Below are 21,939 nucleotides of genomic sequence, written 5' to 3'. Positions count from 1 at the left end.
CACGTGCATCAAGGTTTGTACCCACAACTCCTGGAACTGCACGTGCAACCGCCTGTTTCATTTGGACACGGGTGTAGGCGCCTTGGCGTTTCGTTGCGTCATCCGTTTTGAATTCAGATTTTACTGCCGCTTCAGAATATTAATAATTTTTCAGTGTCTTAACGTTACCACTTTGTCAAAAATATTCATATGTCTACTACAATGCCATCATTTATCAGAAATAATTTATGAAATACTACTTCGTTTTGATAAAGGAGTTACAAGTACGTCACAAATATCATTACATTACAACAGGGCGTTTGGGGCTAAACACTCTGACACGAGTTAGCTCCCTTACTTCACGTACTGCAAATGGTTGGCGTGATGAAGTGAGAGGTAGTGTGTCACGCTGTTGTCCGCAAAGTAATGCTGTTCTCACTTCGACCTTTGGTAATCCCTAGATGTGTGAGTGACGTCACCTTACTTCGCGACATAAACATATCACAACGGTTGATAGAGTCTCATTGAACATTCCCCTCCAGTCCATTATCCTAAATTACGAATAACTCCACTGCGTATACTCTATTCTGATTGTTAAACCAGAGGTTTCAAATCTCAATAAAAAACTCTTGATTAAAACAATCGCCTCATGTCGTATAAATTTTCGCACAGCTTTCCTATTGCAGAGGAGCAGAATGGATAATTCTCTAAATTTCTGTCAGCTCCCAAACTTTGTATAAAACCTGTGATTTGAAACTCTGGTTGACCAAATAGAATTAAATAGCTTTGAAGATACAAAATCTATTCCGACAATTGTGTTTCTTTTGTTTTAGTCAGTAGTTCCATCCCTTCTGTCGTGTGTTATAAACCCAGATTTGGTGATGGAGAAATCATGAAAATTTGTTGATTCCGTGAGTTGATCCTATTTTCAGAAACAACAGCGCCGAGTTATTTTTCTGACTTTATTCATGTTATGGTTGAATCTCTATTACTTTACACAATGACCAACAGTTATCTCAGTTTTACTTGTTAAAATGTCGTCTTCATAATGGTGTCATAACGGGATTTTGTATCGGGAATAGATACTTTTTCAGCCACAGCCACAAAGAGAGATATTTTTTTATATCTTAAACTAAGAGCCTGAATTTTGATTTAAGAAAAAACGCCTTGCAACAATGTAATTTTTGTGGCAGGCAATTCCCACCCCCTGAACATCAAATGGTCGGTCCATCAGCCAGATAACAACGCACCAAGATGATTTGTTTGTTTGTTGTTTAACGCCACACTCAGCAGTATTCCAGCGGTCTGTAAATAATCGAATCTGGACCAGATAATCCAGTGATTGACATCATAAGCATCGATCTACGCAATCGGGATTGATGACATGCATCAACCAAGTCAGCGAGCCTGACCACCCGATCCCGTTTGTCGCCTCTTACAACAAGCATGGTCGCCTGTTACGACACGCATGTTGCTGAAGGCCTATTCTACCCGGAATCTTCACGGGTCGCATCCTTAAAGTAATGCATCTTCTCGTTACCATGGATAAGTTTACATGAGTATAATATGTGATAGTGTTATGCAATGCATATAGATCTGAAAGGATAGTGTCGAAAGGTGTTGGGGGTAATTACTTAAACCACTCCGCTGGACATGTGTGAAATGTGGTTCCCAACCTTTACTGTCGAAAACGGGCGAATCGCACTGTACAGACAGACCCAGATCAATGCCAGACACGATACTCGTACAGATACGTCATTTATCACCGTGTGTGATGTCGTAAACCGATCGGTTTAGTTCGTAGATCGAAATAGATCCCCCTTCCACAGGTTGGCAGTCAATACATATATATGCATGGAATCCTCTTCAATTTATTCATGAAAGAACGGTTGAAGGATGTGTATATGTAACGGGTCTTTACAGCCCTGTCATGATCCTCGTTCATCAGACGCTGATACAGAGGGGGTTGTCGACGCTGAAGCTGATACATCACTCCGTGCTTTTATGTGAATCGGGGTCGCTTTATTTGACCATAAAGTTTTGGGGTATTGGAGTATGTCAGTTTGGAAACATTTGAGTGAGTGAGTATGGTTTAACGCCGTCCTGAACAGTATTTCAGTTATATCACGGCGTCAGTTTGAAGTGGGAGAAAAGCCCGAAGTGATGCAGGTCTTACGTTTAAGTACCACTTTGTTAAAACCCGCTAGCAGTTTGGTACTGATAAACTAAGATACATCAGGGGAACGGATATTCGAACCCACGAGCATAGCATTCAGACAGTCCAAGTGAGGCAACTCTGAACAACCGTGTTCCCAGTTCTTCTGTTCAGTAAACTGTTCATTATATAGTTTGTTTGTTTTTGGTTTAACCCCTCAATCAGCAATATTCCAGCAATATGACGGCGGTTTGTAAATAACCTAGTCTGGACCGGACAATCCAGTGCTTAATATCATGAGCATCGATCCACGCAATTGGGATACTAGTCTATACGATGACATGCATCAGCCAAGTCAGCGACCCTGACCACCCGATCCCGTGAGTCACCTCTTACGACAAGCATCGTCGATGACATGCATCAACCAAGTCAGCGAGCCTGACCACCCGATCCCGTGAGTCACCTCTTACGACAAGCATAGTCGCCTTTTACGGCAAGCATGGGTTAGTGAAAACAGATTCTACCTCGGGTCGAAACGGATTATAAGAGGGACATGTCTCAAACATGTCTTGGAAAGACCAAGACCCCTCAACATCCGCGTCACAGAAAACCACATATCAACCAACAAACAAGACTCCAAATTCGCCATCTCAGTCTTCAGCAACCCATGCTTGCCGTAAGAGGCGACTATGCTTGTCGTAAAAGGCGACTAACGGGATCGGGTGGTCAGGCTCGCTGACTTGGTTGATGCATGTCATCGATCCCAATTGCGTGGATCGATGCTCATGATATCAATTACTGGATTGTCTGGTCCAGACTCGATTTTTTACAGACCGCCGTCATATATATAGCTGGAATATTGCTGAGTGCGGCGTAAAACAACCAACCAACCAAACAAACCATCTCAGATCACAACTAGCAACCCCCCTGTGAGATTTTTTAAGCCGTACATTTCTACGAGCGTATTCCTTCTTTTCAAACAGTTTTCTCAAATAGAGTCTCAAACTATTTATGAGCAGGATCACCAATTCGTTCCTGACAGACAAACGAGTCTGACCAACGACCGGAGACACTGAAGAGTATTTTGGGCAACGTGGTGTAAACTTACCTCATAAATAAATACGACCGCAGAATAAATAACAGGTTTAGTGCAAGTTAGGCCTCGTGGTGACACTGGAATAAACTGTCTGTGTGGAATAAATGGAATAGATGGATTTCTATAAATAACATGGAATGCTTGTCAGGGGCTCCGTGATTTGAATTGCAAACATCCCTTTCTGGAAACGGGCCCCGATCGAGGGTTACTGCGAAGGAAATCAGTGCGTTGTCTGAGGAAGCCTTTATGAGAAAGTCGAAATCAATACAATTCTTATAATATTGATCTAAAGTGTTTTTTTTTCAAATGAGAGTTGCTTGTTTTGAAATACGAGTGCTGATTAAGCCGTATAAATCAGCTATCTACTTGTGATATAAGAGCTGCCATCGGTTTCTTAGATGAAGGTCTCACTGCACACGGGATCAATGTTAGGAATTCTACCAAACTTGAGAGAATAGAATGGAATATTTGCCCTAAAACATCTACGAATACACGGGGGCCATATCAAAATCTCTGTCGTCCTTTTCCTGTTAGCGGTTGAAGGAGTGTGGGTGTGTACCCCCGTCCCCTTTTTGAAGCATACCAACAATGTTGAAAGATAACTGAACAATTAACAACTATTTGAATATAATTTTGGCTTACAAACGCAATTTGTTTAACGAAAGAAGTATTTGCATTCATCAAGTATTCTCCCTTAAAAAACCCGGGGAGCGGTGGGGTAGCTAAGTGGTTAGAGCGTTCGCTCCTCACGGTGAAAGCTAGGGTTCGAATCCGCACATGGGTACAATATATGAAACCCATTTCTTGTGTCTCCAATTGTAATGTTGCAGGAATATTGCTAAAAGCGGCGTAAAACCATACACATAAAGCCCCTCATGATACATGGTACACCCTGCCCATGACATGTTTCTATGTATAAATTGTATGTTAGTAATATAAATAAATTATTGTTTTCTTGCCCGTACACATGATTTAATCTATGAATAAAACACACGTTCTTCAATTTATCTCCGATAACCAAAGAAAACAGTACAACACAGCCTTATGAAATCTGGAATTGAGAAATCAGCCATTTTCATCAACTATCGCGTTTCTGAATAATGTTTGGTACACTTCCGGTAATAATTCCACTTCGTTACACCACGAATCAATAAGAAGTTGACAAGCTGTTATCAACGCGCACATACAACAAGGCGCCAAACTGCATTTGAATCATGATAGAATCAATTCATCAATAAACATCCATGAATTGACCCCCTTCAATCCTCAAGTTGGGATTGATCACGTTTATCACCTGTAATTAGCTGTAATGAGGCAAGAAGTTACTATGGGCTTGATCCTACTATGAGAAGGGAGTTCATTATTTCTTGAGTTATAGCACTGGCGGTATTTGTTACTGAATCAAAGTCGAGGGAACAACAGCTCTTGATGAGGACAAACTTCAATTCTGTATCAGCGCCAATACTTCAGACAGTTTAGTGTTGACGTAGTTTCATTCAGATGTTCTCCAATCAATGTTCATTCATACATCTGTGGAGGCAGCTGATGCCCTTTCAAGCTTGCTGGTATTGATGGCAACGAAAGTCATCTTCACTTCAATAACGGTTAACGCTGAACGTTGCAGAATGATCATCATCTGGGCCACATGACTCCTTGTCATTTTTTGTTTATTATGACAGATACAAATATGAACCTCTATTGCCTTGTGTTTTGTTCAGTGATTGTCGGCTTCAAAGAATATCAAAGAAACTTGAAAATGAGAATATGAATACAATTGATTTAGTAATCTTTTTCGCCTACCTACCCTGGGGCTTTTGTTTTTCTCAGTGACAACGTTGTCTGGTTGATGTCTGTGTTTGAAACCACTTAATCAGTAAATTGCGTGATGCCCATACCCATTTTCTTCATTCTCCAGCATCGTTAGGACTTCAAAGTTCCGAGTCATGCCTCTCCACTTATATCCTTAGCTTTTCCTCTCCATTCCTTATAAAGTCATTTTCCCCCAATCTGGTTGGGTTCCTTGTGAAGCAGTTTGATAAGGATCGGACTGGATCTTAGAATCGTATTGAGTTGGCGCTACACAGCACTTGTGAACTTACAATGGCTAAGATTAAAGATATTTTTTCCACTTAGAGAACAATGGTGTTATTTCCGCCATACTCCGATAGCTACATGGATGTATTATGACATAACTGCCCACAGCACGGGTCTTCATGATTTACCGTGGCAATTGATTATTGCTCTTACATAGCTCTTTTGCTCTTTGCTCGTCTGTCTGTCTGTCTGTGCCTACTTGTACTACACCTGACTAATACTACCCCACTAAGATCACACTAAGTGTTAACATTGATATCATACATAGCATACACTATGTACACATTTCAGATTGAGTCATCCCGAAAGCCATCATTCAGATATTAGCTCATGTTTCACCTAAGTGGTTACGGGGCCTTTACACAGGATGGCGACCTTTGTGCCTCCCGTGTGCGACCATAGAATTTGCCAGGTCGTCGTTGGAGGCTCAAAGGAGGCAGAATGGTTGCCTAGGTCGTTCCAAGGTGGTACACAGGAGGTTCAGACATCGCCATGGACACCATGGTCGCCGTGAATTTTTGAACATGTTCAAAACAGTCGCACAAAGGCCGACGAGGAGGGTGGTTGCTCAAAGGAGGCAGAAGGGAGTCATAAGCATTGCCGTTGTTGCAGAATGAAGGCACAGTGGTCGCCCAATGGTCGCCAGGTAATAGATGCGTTCTGCTGAAATAGTGTCCCATAAATCTGGGCGATGCTTCTGTCGCCCTTGTGCCTTCTTTGGGCGACCAACAGCGTGCATTGAACGATGAGTATGGCGATCGCCGTGCCTCCATTCGGCGACCACGGCAACACTTGAGACACCATGGCAATGCTTCTGCCTCTTTTCTGCCTCCTTTGATCTACCTGTAGTGCCTCCTCAGCCTGCCTATAAATAGAGGGCTTGTTGTACCTGCAGTGTTTCATTGTGGTTGCAGACGTTGAACAAATCGAGCAGTTACTGCTGAACAACTGCTGGAGCAGTTACATAGAAACATGATTTTCTGGGTTTAGGCGACCATTGAGCATCCTGGCCAGTTTTTGATCACTCGAAGGTGGCACAAAGGTCGCAGCCCTGTGTAATGGGGGCTTTTAACGTTTTAGACCTCGATCACATCGGGCTTTTCTTTCCCATTTAGCTGATGATCCGTCGTGATATGAAACTGGAACAGTGTTAGCAACGGCACCAAATGATCAAGTGTTGTTCTACACTGAAAGACTCTCAGTCGATAGTGAACTGATGACACACGTGTCCAATGCTCTGACAGCAATTGTCCTACCTCTGTTTCACTGGACCTGATTGTCTGATCAGCTTCATCCTTTACCACGTGTGAGCATCCCACTTGGGTTTATTCACTCTGAAGAATACCTGAATCTCACCAACAATAATTCGACGTTGATGTACACCTGAGTCGTGATTAGCACCATCAAACGTCTGAGGACAAACGCCCAAATCCCATCAGCTGCGTGGTCATGTTCGATGGTGCTGCAACGCAAACATCAAAAGTACGTATTATTTAAACAAGAAAAAAACAATATCACAACATATCAAATGTGGTGTATTTTTAAAGTAATGATGTAAATAACGGGGAGTTGTCCCGCCTGCCATTCACATCAACCCATAAACATGATTTACTGTGTTTGATAAATCTAAGAGAGGAAGTCAGCACTCTCCAGGTGCTTTATCATCATTCACAAGCAGTTATATTCCTGTTTAGTCTTCACAACATTTCGTTGTTCACGTGTCCCCACACTGATGTCTGATTAGAGCCTGAAATAAAATAATCTCAAGCAGTGTAGCGTTCAATGTTTGAAAAATAACCTATAACTTTCCTCCTAAACTTCTGTATTGATAATCTTAATTTCTGTGTAATGGTTATAGGGAGCAGCAATCCATTAAAGCAACACTCGTTATTTAAATTCATGCATTGGCATTTCGCCCGTCATATGGATGTTGAAGGGGACAATCAAAGAAAGTTTATGAGAATCCCCAGGCAGCTTCAGCAACAGAAAATCGACCTTGTTTTCACTGTGGTGTAGTTGAGTGAAACGGAGTGCAGTGGATGTTGGAATTGCATTGAAGGATCAATTACATCCCAAATGAGCGAAACACCTACATTTCAAGGGCTTATACTGAGGCACATAGTGGTGCAACCATTCATGTAGGCGTCCAGACAAGGGCATATGCTGAGGCACATAGTGATGCAACCTTTCATGTGGGCGTCCAGACAAGGGCTTATACTGAGGCACATAGTGGTGCAACCTTTCATGTAGGCGTCCAGACAAGGGCTTATGCTGAGGCACATAGTGATGCAACCTTTCATGTGGGCGTCCAGACAAGGGCTTATACTGAGGCACATAGTGGTGCAACCTTTCATGTGGGCGTCCAGACAAGGGCTTATACTGAGGCACATAGTGATGCAACCTTTCATGTAGGCGTCCAGACAAGGGATTATACTGAGGCACATAGTGGTGCAACCATTCATTTGGGCGTACAGACAGTAGGAGCTTTTACACCGAATATATATTTATAAAAAAAATTGATGCCCAAATTCAACCAACCAACCTGTTTTATGGGTCAGAAGTATGGGGTTTTCAGCGATACGATTGTCTCGAAAAGCTACATCTTTTTGCCTGTAAAACATTCTTATCCCCAATTGTATGGTATATTGCGAGTGTGGCAGATACCCGTTATATATCAACTCCCAAATTAGATGCTTGAAATACTGGTTTAATATTCTTGGAATGCATTAACGCCGAATCCCCAAACATGCTTATAATATGCTTGTACATTTAGACGACATGGGCAAAGTAACATGGGCATCACATATTAGAAACCTTTTGTTTTCTCTTGGCTACGGCTTTGTATGGTTAAACCAAACAGTTGGTGATGTTAAACTCTTTTTGAAACAATTTCGTGAACAATCTATAGATATGTTTAATCAGGAATGGCATTCCACTCTAGAAAACAGTTCAAGGTATGACATGTAAAGAACCTTTAAGAGTCTTATTCAACCAGAAAAATACTTATCTACATTAACATCAAGAACCCTTCGACGTCCATTTATTCAATTTAGGCTCGGATTGTTAGATCTCATGATAAATGAAGAAAGAAAAATGTCCACTGGAAAGTCGAAGAGGCTGTGCCCATTATGCCGTTCAGCTAAAGAAAATGAAATTCACTTTACTTTTGTATGTCCTTATTATTGTGATCTAACAAGAAAGTTTATACCAGAAGTCTATCTGTCAAATTATCCTGCACCTGCTTTTATTTCTCTCCTTTCTTCAAAAGATGATGCTGTCATAATAAAACTGGCATTTCCCTCAGAAACAAATTGTTAAACATGAGTTTATGTCCAAATATGTAAACTACTTATTGGTAACTCTCTTGTATATGGGCCGGAGGCCTTACATGCAATAAATATTTTTGACTTTGTATTTGACTAGGGCTTATACTGAGGCACAAAGGGGTGGAAATAAACTTTCGCTGGAAACGCTATGTCAGTGTATTTCATAACTTTACATCAGGTGGGTTCGGCTTTTTGACTATACGCCTGTTTGAGGAACTGAGATGAGTTTTGAATAAGCGATCGGTGCTTCCTTTACTGGTATGCCGCGAGGCGTGACAAAGCAACGTTATTACTTTCCCTGTGAACCTCCTGTCTACCATTAGGCTTCATGACTGATAAGAGGGGTTTCGATATGATAGCAGTCTGGTTGGATGACGTCAAGAGCGGTGTTGGTGCCACAGTGAGGCGTCCATCATGAAGGTTCGTGCCATGGGGAGTTCCCCCAACATGTGACATATAGATATAGGGTTATCTCGGAAATAACGGAAACGGGAGCAAGGCAGTGAAAGTGTAGTTTAATGAATAAACAGTAACACTACTTGCCTCTGTCGGGATTGCCAGAATGAAATACTTTTATTGATGTTAATGGATCCTCTCAATAGGTGAGTTATCCCACCTATTGATTGAGAGACTGAGTCAGGAGACAAACATACTTAGTATAGAGCTATGTTACCAGCAGATTTAACTGTAATAACTGAATTTTGAATCAGACGCGCCGGGTGAGGTTTCAAATGTTAAATTTAGCGGGGTTAAATGTGGAGCTAGAAAAGACAGTGAGTGAAGCAGCATTGGGTGAGTCCAAAGTTTTAAGTGGGTTGTCGATTCTGAATTTAACCAACACCGATAATAGCATTCAAACAAAGTATGGCACTGTATATGAACCAAAAAGAATTTCACATTATTTAATCGCATATATGTAGCACAGCTACTTATTTCCTACGCCAACAGGAAATACCCCTAAGAAAATTACACAAGCCTTAATTAAAAGGTTTAGTTCTACACCGCACGTCATTATTATGACGACACATCGGTCATTGTGACGCAAAAGATATGAAAGTTAGCTATCATAGTTGCAGAACAGAGTAAAATCTCAATCGCTGTGTTGTCCGTACATTTTGGAAACTGCTCTCCTGTTCGATTTCTATTCGTGTTTCCCTAAAATGTATTGCCACATGTATACCTTGAATGTAGTTAACCTATTAATGTACAAATTGTGTTTTCAAAATACCTTCCGACAATTATTGAGAAAGATGTACTTTCTTTAAATATTAGCTTCTGCGGTGATGAGGCCGTCAAACCAGCTGTTTAAATTAGAGGGGGTTAATAATACCACACTCAAACGTATGTAGTAGGAATTGTTATTTTTGTTGTAAAAGTGTGTTGCATTGCGCTTATTGCTGATTCAGTGTTGAAAGCTGTCTCAGTCGACCGGTTGAGTAACATGACTGATAAGGTACGCTGGCCCCTGACAACCATGAGTCCAATTATCCAACTGGACATTCTAAAATGAACGGAGTTACACATCCAACTGTCTCGGGGCGAATAGATCAGCACTTCTAAATATAGGAGACCACCATGATGAACTGGGCGGAACTGATAGGTAAGGTTTAGTGAGAATGTAGCTGTTGCAATTTGATCAGTACTTGGTCACATCGATTCACGCCACAAACCGAGAATGTCTATTGTTTTATCATATAATAGGTAGGTTTCTCGGCAGGATAAAGCCAACGGATAAAAACGATATCCGTTGGGGTCATATGCGGATAGAGATGCAAATATCAAAGGTCAAGTAGGGACTACTTTCAGTGTTTATAAACAAACATGGCGTCGCCCTTGTCATTCGGCGATCGAGTCAGCATTAACCATCGGGAATCTGAAGAAACTACAGGGATAATTGCTATTATTATCAAAAGAACTGTCTAATATACTGAAAATCAGTGTCTAACTGTGACGTACCAAAGCCATTTTGTTTTGGCAGCTTTGGAGATATAAATTTCGAAACCATTTTGCGAGGGCACTAGGCCTAGCCAAGCGGGATCAGTAGCCAGATCTGTGCTTGAAGACCTCTACAGCTTGAAACCTTTTCCACATATTAGAATAGTTGGATTTGGCCGAAATATGTTTGAATGGATACCTTGTTTCGTTTTGACCCTGTGTGTACATCTGACTGCACGTCTTAACGTTATGACAGGACAGGACGACAGTCAACAACGTCTGAACGTGACCGGTACGTCTCATAGACTAGGGTTAGAGTAGCTTGCCTTTGACAAAGGGCAGTTACTCTAGCAGACGGACCGATGGAGTGCCGTGAAAGGCAAGTAAAAAGAATTGTGTTTTGCGTATATGTTGCCTCGCCTCTGAATAAGAAACAGATTTCATTTGGAACTATATTTGCTACTGTCACTGTCCGACTAACACATCACTTATAAATATTAATGCGCGCATTCCAGGAAAACTAGCAATGTTTCGGCAAGGTTAGTGAGAGAGGGAAAACGATTTTCAAGCACAGAATTAAAGAATGACATTATATGATAAAGATGTTATCACGCTTGATAATACATACATAGTGTTTATTCCTGATGCGGGATATTTACCATCCCCAAACACACTCGCGTGATAACCTCTATATATTAGCAGTCAGTTGATATTGGAAAACAAATCAAAACAAGTAATTTATTATCTTTTGCACTGGTGGTGGACATGAGGAGAAGGAAGGTCCTGATGCGATCGTTCAGAATCAATCTGTTAAATAAAAGCGACAAAACCAATTTCATTGTCATAGGAAATCTCTGCTAAAGTGCAGAATCCAGTGTAGGATTCCGAGTTTATCATAAGCATGTCCACCCGTATATCATCAACTTAATACATATCTATGTACCCACATCCATTAAAGTAGGACCTTAATTGGGTTTACCTGACTCTCAAGGGGATTTTGCATCATAATGTTACTGGTCACACCTGTATCACGATCTGTAACAGAGAGGGAGATTAAACCTACTTTCATAATCTTCCTTGATTGTCTGGAAAATGAGTATCATTGGGAAGTGGTTTTAAGTGTTAATAGAAGCGACCAAACTCTTTCCGTAATAAAAAGAAATCTTTGCTAAGGCAGAGTCCAGTGTACGATTTCACCTTTATCATGAGGATGTTTTTATGAATCACTTTCAAATAGTGATGATCGCAAACACGCGAATCCCTCCAACATGAAGTAGATCACATGAGACATATTTCCAGAGCAATCAACGGATACCCAGTCACAGTCTTAAACAGATCCATCAAATCCATAGAACCACACAGAACCAGAGTGCACAGACAACAGACATAAGCCTCCAATACATAGGCCAGTCTGATAATTGGAGGACTCATGAAACACCATCTTCACCATCTACACCAGCGGCACCACACTGAAAACAATTATTTAGGAACTAGGAAAACCTACAACAACTAAACCCACCCACGAGGCACAGGCTATACGACCACGTGTTGCTGTGAACAATTATACATCGGAAAGACCAAGACCCCTCAACATCAGCGTCACAGAACACCAAAGATCAACAAACAAACAAGACTCCAAATTCGCCACCTCAGATCACAGTCAGCAACCCCCCTGTGAGTTTTTTTAAGTCGTACATTTCTATGAGCGTATTCCTTCTTCTCAAACAGTTCTCTCAAATAGAGTCTCAAACTATTTATGCGCAGGACCACCAAACGAGTCTGACCAACGATCGGAGACACTGATGAGTATTTTGGGCAACGTGGTGTAAACTTACCTCATAAATAAACACGACCAGAGAATAAAATAACAGGTTTAGTGCGAGTTAGTAATCGCGTTGACAGTTGAATAAACTGACTCTGTACGGAATAAATGGGAGAGATGGATTTCTATGAGTGACATCACTCAGCAGCCCAGTGATTGAAAATGGGCACACCGCTTCCTGGAAGCAGGCCCATTGGAGGATTATTCCAAAAGAATGCAGTGCGTTGTCTGAAAAAAACATTTATGAGAAAATCGAAATCAATACAATTCTTATAATATTGATCTGAAGGTTCTTTTTCAAAAGAGAGTTGCTTGTTTTGAAATGCGAGTGCTGATTAAGCCGTATAAATCAGGTGTCTACTTGTGATAAAAGAATTGCCATCGGTTTCTTAGATGACGGTCTCACTGCACACGGGATCAATGTTAGGAATTTTACCAAACTTGAGTGAATAGATGGAATCGATGCCCTTAAACATCTACGAATACACGGGGGCCATATCCCAATATCTATCGTCGTGTTCCTATTAGAGGTAGAGGAGTGCATGTGGGTAGGTGTATGTACCCCTCTTTTGCAAAGAAAGCTGGAGATGGTGGCATAGCCCAGTGCTTAAAGTGTTCGCTTGTCATGTTGAAGACCTGGTTCGATTCCCCACATGGGTTCCATGTGTGAAACCCATTGTTGGTGTCCCCCGTCGTGATATTGTTGGAAAAGTGCTAAAAGTGGCGGAAAACCATAATCACTCACTAAAAAAAGTGGTGCACTCTGGAATACTGTTCAAAGCGGCATTAAACCCAACTCACTCATTCACTCTTTTAAAAATGCTGTATCCGCACTTAAGGTACTTATTTGGAGCTTGTAGGTAAAGAACTTGTGGCGTAAATGCTTAAGAATCGGTTTCATGGAAGGACTAACTATACTTGACATGTTTCCTGATTTAGAAAGATCGATTGGTGTATTATACAATAGCATGCGCAGCAACCAGGACGTCATATAGTTTGATGGGGCGCCACACTTGACCCTGTACGCCCTTCATAATACATGGTACACCACGCTAAAGACAAACGTTTCTATGTTTAAATTGTATTTTAGCAATATAAATAAGTAATTGTTTTTCTCGCCAACAGAGATGATTTTAATGTATGAATAAAACACCCGTTCTTCAATTTATCTCTGTCTGAAAACCAAAGGAAACAGTACAGCACAGCCTTATGAAATCTGGAATTGAGAAATCAGCCATTTTCATCAACATCTGAATAATGTTTGATAGGGCGTATTTCCGGTAATAATCCTTACACCATTGCGCCAAACTGCATTTGAATCATGATGGAATCAATTCATCAATAAACATCCATGAATTGACCCCCTTCAATCTTCAAGTTGGGATTGATCACGTTTATCACCTGTAATTAGCTGTAATGAGGGAAAAAGTTACTATGGGCTTGATCCTACTATGAGAAGGGAGTTCATTATTTCTTGAGTTATAGCACTGGCGGTATTTGTTACGGAATCAAAGTCGAGGGAACAACAGCTCTTGATGAGGACAAACTTCAATTATGTAACAGCGCCAATACTTCAGACAGTTTAGTGTTGACGTAGTTTCATTCAGATGTTCTCCAATCAATGTTCATTCATACATCTTTGGAGGCAGTTGATGCCCTTTCACGCTTGCTGGTATTGATGGCAACGAAAGACATCTACACTTCAATCTTGATTGGCACGGAATAATCATCATCTGGACCTCTAGACCCTCGACTGTGTTTTTAATTTTTGCTTATTATGACAGAGATAGAAATATGAACCTCTAAGGCCCTGGTGTTTTTTACAGTGATTATTGGCTTCAAAGAATATCAAAGAAACTTGAAAATAAGAATATGAATTCAATTAGTTTGGTAATCTCTTCCGCCTTCCCACCCTGGGGCTTTTCCTCAGTGACAAACGTTGTCTGGTTGATGTTCTTGTTTCAATCCGTTTAATAATAAAATTGCGTAATACCCATTCTTGTTGTATGCATTCTTCAGCATTGATGAAGTTTCAAAGTTTTCGAGTCTGCGTCTCCACTTTTACACATAGCTATTCCCCGATTTATGTAAAACTGCGGCATGGCATCTCAGCATTAGTCGGGACTAGTACAAGCAAACATGTACAAGCACACGTAGAAGCACACGCACGCACTCACTCACGCACGCACGCACGCACACACCTGCATGCACGTCGCTATATATGAGCAACAATATTGTTGGGGCCCTTGTGAAGCAGTTCAATAAGGATCAGACTGGATCTTGAAATCATACTGAGTTGGCGCTATGTGTTAACTAACAATGGCCAAGATGACACATGATTTTTCAACATTGAGAACAGTGTTGTTATTTCCGCCAAACATACTCTGATAGCTACATGAATGTGTCATGACGTAACCGCCCATGGCACGGGTCATGATTTACTGTATTTATTGCTCTTATATAGCTCTTCTGCTCTTTGCTCGTCTGTCACACTAAGATCACACTAAGTGTTAACATTGATATCACACATAGCACACACTCCGAGCTGACCATTCCTTGATGTGTCTCCTTAATACCGAAAACAAGACAGGGTAACTAGTAACCATCTTTTGACATATTTCGGTATGACGATGCCAACTACCGACCTTCCGCTCTCCGGGGAGACGCTCTGTCCACTACAGAGTGCGGTCTGTGCAGAATGAATTAGAGATTGGGATATCAGGCGAAAAAATGGCTTAGATATGACAGACAGAGCACTCCCAGTGCCCCATTTGCTGGCGAGGGTCATGAACATGTTGCAATTATTAGAATCATATGAAAGTTGAGTATGTAGCCGACAGTTAAACATGAAAGGTATGCCGGACACCCTTGCAGTAGAAGTGGTTTAGTTGTGACAGGATCCGATGACCATGGGTTTGAATCCAATACACCCTGTACCTTGTTGATTCACCACCAAACCGTACGCTTGGGTTTCACAAAAGAGCTCTTTATGATAAAAACTGGAATACTGTGCGGGGTGGAATGACCGAATGCTGTTCCACACCGAAACACTCTCACTCAACTGTGAAATGAAATTGTCCCACCTATGTTTCACTGTCCATGATTGTCTGGTCATCGTGGAGGTCATCCGTCCTACTCACACCAGTGCTCCTTTACCACGTTCGAGCAGCCCACTTAGGCTTATTCAAACTGGGAATACCTGCGTCTCGCAAACACTAGATCTAGACGTTGATATACATTTGCTTCGTGATAAAGCGTCTCGCAACGTCTGTGGACAAAAGTGCCAACCCACTAGCCTCGTGTTTAAGTTAGATTGTGCTGCAACACAAAAATCCAAACTACGTATTATTTAAACAAGAAAACCCAATATCACAACATATCAAATGTGATGTATTTTTGAAAGTAATGATGTAAATAACGGGGAGTTGTCCCGCCTGCCATTCACATCAACCCATAAACATGATTTACAGTGTTTGATAAATCTAAGAGAGGAAGTCAGCACTCTCCAGGTGCTTTATCATCATTCACAAGCAGTTATATTCCTGTTTAGTCTTCACAACATTTCGTTGTTAACGTGTCCCCACACTGATGTCTGATTAGAGCCTGAAATAAAATAATCTCAAGCAGTGTAGCGTTCAATGTTTAAAAACATGACATATAACTTTCCTCCTAAATTTCTGTATTGGTAATCTTTAATGCTCTGTAATGGTTATAGGGAGCAGCAATCCATTAAAGCAACACTCGTTATTTAAATTCATGCATTGGCATTTCGCCCGTCATATGGATGTTGAAGGGGACAATCAAAGAAAGTTTATGAGAATCCCCAGGCAGCTTCAGCAACAGAAAATCGACCTTGTTTTCACTGTGGTGTGGTTGAGTGCAGTGGAGTGTAGTGGATGTTGGAATTGCATTGAAGGATCAAAGCGCCCTTATGTCAAGGTTATCTTACCATTGCTTTCTTTTTTTTTTATCGTTTTTGAAAAATGTTCACGATGACGTTTTCAAAAGGAATATTGAAAAGCCTCCCACGTGCACGGTGTTATTATCAAGTTACTCTCAGACAAACAACATTCAATTGAATGAACTCATTGCAGTTGATACATAACTTTATTTCAAGAGGAAGATGTATTAATAATACATTGGGGGTAAATGATAAAATTCATATAGTCTCAGCTAATTGTAGAGGCCTAGATGCAAAGACCAAAAGAAAAAAAGAAATTCTCTATAATTTGTTTGCAAGATGTTCATATTTCCAAAGATAATGAAAATCTTATGAAAAATGAATAGGGTCTTGATAGTGTTATTGCACCGTACATGGCAAATGCACGAGGTGTAGCAATTCTCTTCAACAACAATTTTGAATATAAAATACACAAGATTGTGTTTACGATAGTGGTAATTGTATTATTTTAGACATTACGGTAGATGGTATAAAGTTTACGCTCTCCACAGTGTATGGTCCAAACTCCGATCACCCTCTATATTACAAAACATTATTTGAAAAAATTGATGATATGGGTAATGACTCCTTAGTACTATGTGGAGATTGTAACTTTGCCCTCGATCCTTCAATAGACTTACAAAACTATACAATATCACCAATCCTAATGCAAGAAAATTATTCTTGGATAGAATTGAATCATTAAACCTAATAGATGCATGGAGAGAACTACATCCAAACAACAATTCATTTATTGGTAGAAAAACAACCCTCGTCAACAGGCCAGACTAGACTTTTTTCTGGTGTCTGAAGATCTTTTTAACGTCACGGTTCATTCTTCAATCTCACCCGGCTTCAAAACTGATCACTCCGCCATTACATTGTCGCTATCCAGTCACCAAAATAAAGAAAGGGGAGAGGATATTGGAAGTTTAATACATCATTACTACGAAAAGATGAATACGCAGGAATGGTAAAAGATATTTTAGACGAAACTAAACGTGAATACGCAGATCGTCAATATGATAATGAAGGCATTAAAAATATCCCTGACGAAACTTTAGATCTTACAATTACTGATTCGCTGTTCTTAGAGACATTGATGAAAGTAAGAGGAAAAACTATCTTATATTCTACACACTTTAAAAAAGTAAAAGAGAAAAATATAAAGAAGTAGAAAATGATATATGGGAATTAGAAACGACTTTAAAAACGTTAGCGAAACATTATCCAAACTGTCAGAACGTAAATCAGAGCTCGAAACAATTAAAGAAGAAGAAATGAAAGGAATTCAAATCCGTAACAGAATACAGTGGTATAACGAAGGAGAGATAACAACTAATTACTTTTGCCACTTAGAAAACAGGAACTATACGAACAAACTTATCAATACTATTATTACTGATAAAGGCGAGGAAATAACAGGTTCTTTTATAATAAATGAACAGAAAAACTTTTACGAAAAATTATAAAGTCGAAAGACGATATTGATGTTGAAGGTTTAGATTGTTTAAAAGACATAACCACTCAAACTTTATAACAATAACAATCTTTCAGAAGAACTAGATGAAGAAATAAAAATTAACGTGATAGCTGCTGCTATTAAGTCAACGACAAATAATAAGAGCCCGGGACTTGATGGTTTTCCTATGGAATTTTTAAAATAATTTTGGAAAGACATCAACATTTGGATTTATTGCTATAATATCAAGGCCACTTTCAAAAACAACTCTATGAGTTTAACAATGAGTAGAGGAGTTATAACAAACATTCCAAAACCAAATAAAGATAGACGTTTATTAAAAAATTGGAAGCATCTTTCTCTTTTAAATGTTGTATATAAGGTTATTAGCACTTGTATAACAAATAGGATAAAAAGGACACTGGATCTCTTTATCAACGATAACCAGACAGGATTTATCCCGGGTATGTGTGTTGACGAAAACATTAGACTCTTATATGACATCATCTTCGAAACAAAAAGATTAAAGAAGAAAGGCCTATTAATATTAACTGATTTTGAAATAGCCTTTGACACAGTTTCTAAACGATTCATTATGAAGGTTTTAGATAAATTTGGTTTTGGAACTTATATGCAAACATGGGTAAATATCCTGATCTCAAACTCTACTTTTTGTGTCATACAATCCAATCACTTGTCGTCATTTTTCAGCAACGAGAGAGGAAGGAGATCCGATTTCCCCATAATTGTTTCGTTTCGTCGCAGAAACACTAGGGATAATGATAAGAATATACAAGAATATGTAAGAAAATATAAGAAAATACAAATATAAAAGCTATAGTCCTTGGAGAAAGTGATCATGTAACAGGTCAATATGCCGATGACACCGAACTAGTTTAGATGGCTCAGCAACGTCTCTAAATGAAGCAGTAAATACACTACGTAAGTTCTATAGAATGCCTGGCTTACAAATAAATACAGACAAAACTAAAGCTGTATTGTTAGGCTCATTGGCAGGGAGTTCACTAACATTATGTCCTGATTTGACATTGGACTGGCACAACGCAGATTTCGATGTACTTGGAATTAAACTAAACGCTGATTTAAAAAACCTTTGGGTTATCAACATTAGAAAAAGACTGCAAACAAGAAAAAGATTTCTTTCAAACTGGCGGAAACGCAACTTGACATTAATAGGGAAAAAAACCGTAATAAAAACCTTGACCTTGTCAACTATTGTTCATACATTAACTGCTTTACCAAATCCCCCAAAAAGAATTTTTAAAAGAATTAAACAGCCTTTTTTTCTTTTTTTCATATGGAATGGAAAGAAAGACAAACTAAAAAGAGTAAACCTAGTTAAAAGATATGGAGATGGTTGCCTTAGATTGGCTGATATTACAATGTTTACTTGCTCAGTTAAGTTATCGTTTACCACACGATATATTTCCAAACCAAACTGGCTTTCCCTTACAAGACATTTTCCGTTTGGGCGCTAATATTCAAAAACACTTCAATTTTACAAACCCATTTTGGAAAGACACATTAGACGCTTGGAACAAATATATAAAAACGCACAAAGTAAACGAAAACGATGTTAATGAAATTTTAATGCAACCATTGTGGTACAATCATAAATGTTAATTTCCTTATTTGATTATTTGAAACTGGTATACATGGGGTATTTGCCATGTAAAGGATTAATGTGACTCAAACGGCTTTATTCCATTCCCTGAGCTGAAAGTAATGTATGGCATAAAAGGTACTTTATTAGACCATAACACCGTTTGCTCTTAAACATCCCTAAGCCATGGAAAGATCTAGTGAATGATGCAAATAATCTAAACACAATCCAATTAAACATTTATTCTCCATGGCTTGATTTAAGACAAGCAAAGGTTCTAGGATATTTTATATCAGCTTTATTTCATCATCTAACTTTCCAGAAATATGTGAGAAGTGGGAACAAGAATTTAACAATTAAATTAATTTGAAATATGTATTTTTACAATATAGAAAATCTACAATAGATACAAAACTATTAGAATTCCAATTCCAATTCCTACACAAAATTATATACACTAAAAAGCAATTGTTGACGATAAACATGGTTGACAACAAACTATGTTCATTTTGCAATTCAGACAGTGAAAACATTGCTCACGTATATTGAGAATGTTCTTATTTTAAAGAATTCTGGGACGAATTTGATGCTTCCTTAAATGTTATTTTCGGTCATGTTAGTATTACAAAACAAGATATCGATTTTGGAGGCACAAACATCTTCTTATTAAATCACTTATTGGTATAAGCAAAAGACACATTTACGTAACATATTTTAAAGGAATAAAACCATGTTTTAATTCATATAGAAATATACTGAAAAATATTTACTATGTCGAGTTGTTCTTGCAAAAACAACAACCGGATAATATTTCTTTTACTAAAAAATGGAGTTTGAATGGGGAAAACCATAACGTGTACATGTAGGCGTCCACACAAGGGCTATACTGAGGCACATAGAGGTGCAACCATTTGTGTACATGTATGCTTCCACACAAGGGATTATACTGACGCACAAACGGATGCAATAATGCTTATAATAAGAGTAACCACAACAGGTCGATGGAAACACATTGTCCGTGTATTTCACGAGTTTTACATTAGGCAGGTTGGGCTATTTGACTATCCGGGTTCATCTATGTAAATTGATGAAAAAGGTACATGGACATATAAAGGAAATTGTCTGTTTTAAAGGAATCAAAAGTAGCGTCATATAATATGTCACCACAGATTTACCTTTTGCATACGAAACCAGAGTTAATACTGCCAGTAAAACACCTTGATTGAACGTATCTCACAAAACAAGTACTTACAGGTGTAATAACCGCGTGACGCAAAATTAGTTAATTAATAGAAGCCTGGCGCATTAAGCTGCTCTTTGAATAAGCGCTAGATGATTCCTTTACTGGTATGCTGCGAGGCGTGACAAAGCAACGCCATAACTTTCCCTGTGAACCTCCTGTCTACCATTAGGCTTCATGACTGATAAGAGGGGTTTCGACATGATTGCAGTCTGGTTGGATGACGTCAAGAGCGGTGTTGGTGCCACAGTGAGGCGTCCATCATGTAGGTCCGTGCAATGGGGAGTTCACCCAACATGTGACATATAGATATAGGGTTATCTCGGAAATAACGGAAACGGGAGGAGAGCCAGTGAAAGTGTAGTTTAATGAATAAACAGTAACAACACTTGCCTCTGTCGGGATTGCCAAAATGATATAATGTTTTGATGTTAATGGATCCTTTCAACAGGTGAGTTATCACATCTGTTGATTGAGAGACTGAGTCAGGAGACAAATATACTTAATATAGAGCTATGTTACCAGCGGATTTAACTGCACTAAATTGAATTTAGAATCCAACGCGCCGCGTGAGGTTTCAAATGTTAACTTTGGCGCTGTTATATTTGGTGTTAGCAAAGATATTGAGCGAAGCGACAGTGAGTGAGTCCAGTGTCTTCAGTGGGTTGAAATGGGTGGGTGAAATAAATCAAAACTGATAACGCCTTAAAACAAAGTATTGCGCTGTATATGTTCAAATGTTGTTTTTTCACAAGTTTACTTCAAATCGCATATAAGACAGGCTAGCTACATATTTCTTAAGCCAACACCTCAAAGAAAATAAAGCAAGCCTTACAAGGTTAAGCTCTACACCTATCATTGTGATGCAAAAAGAGCAAAATCTTAAGCGCTCTCTTGTACATTTTGAAATACACTCTCTCAGTCAGATTTCTATCGTATTTTTGCATAACAATTGTCAGATATACATTAAATGTAGTTACTTAATCCCTGCATTTTGTTAAACCATAAATGTATATATTGTATTTTCAAACTACCTACCGATTGGCTGCGAAAATGTACTTTCTTTAAATAATTGCTTCTGTAGCGGTGCGGTCGTCAAACCAGCTGTTTTAATCAAAGGTGGTTATTGTGATTCGACATATAAGGTAGTTTATACCTAACATAAATACCAATGTCAAACGTTTGTTATTCGAATTGGTTTATTTTCCAAAAAATACTTTGCATCGCACTTATTTCTGATTGTCACTGAGCTGTGCTCCAATGATC

Source organism: Haliotis rufescens, unplaced genomic scaffold (assembly GCF_023055435.1).
Source record: "Haliotis rufescens isolate VD_foot unplaced genomic scaffold, xgHalRufe1.0.p SCAF_7, whole genome shotgun sequence".
In the NCBI taxonomy this organism is placed as follows: Eukaryota; Metazoa; Mollusca; class Gastropoda; order Lepetellida; family Haliotidae; genus Haliotis; species Haliotis rufescens.
This window is presented reverse-complemented; position numbering follows the sequence as displayed.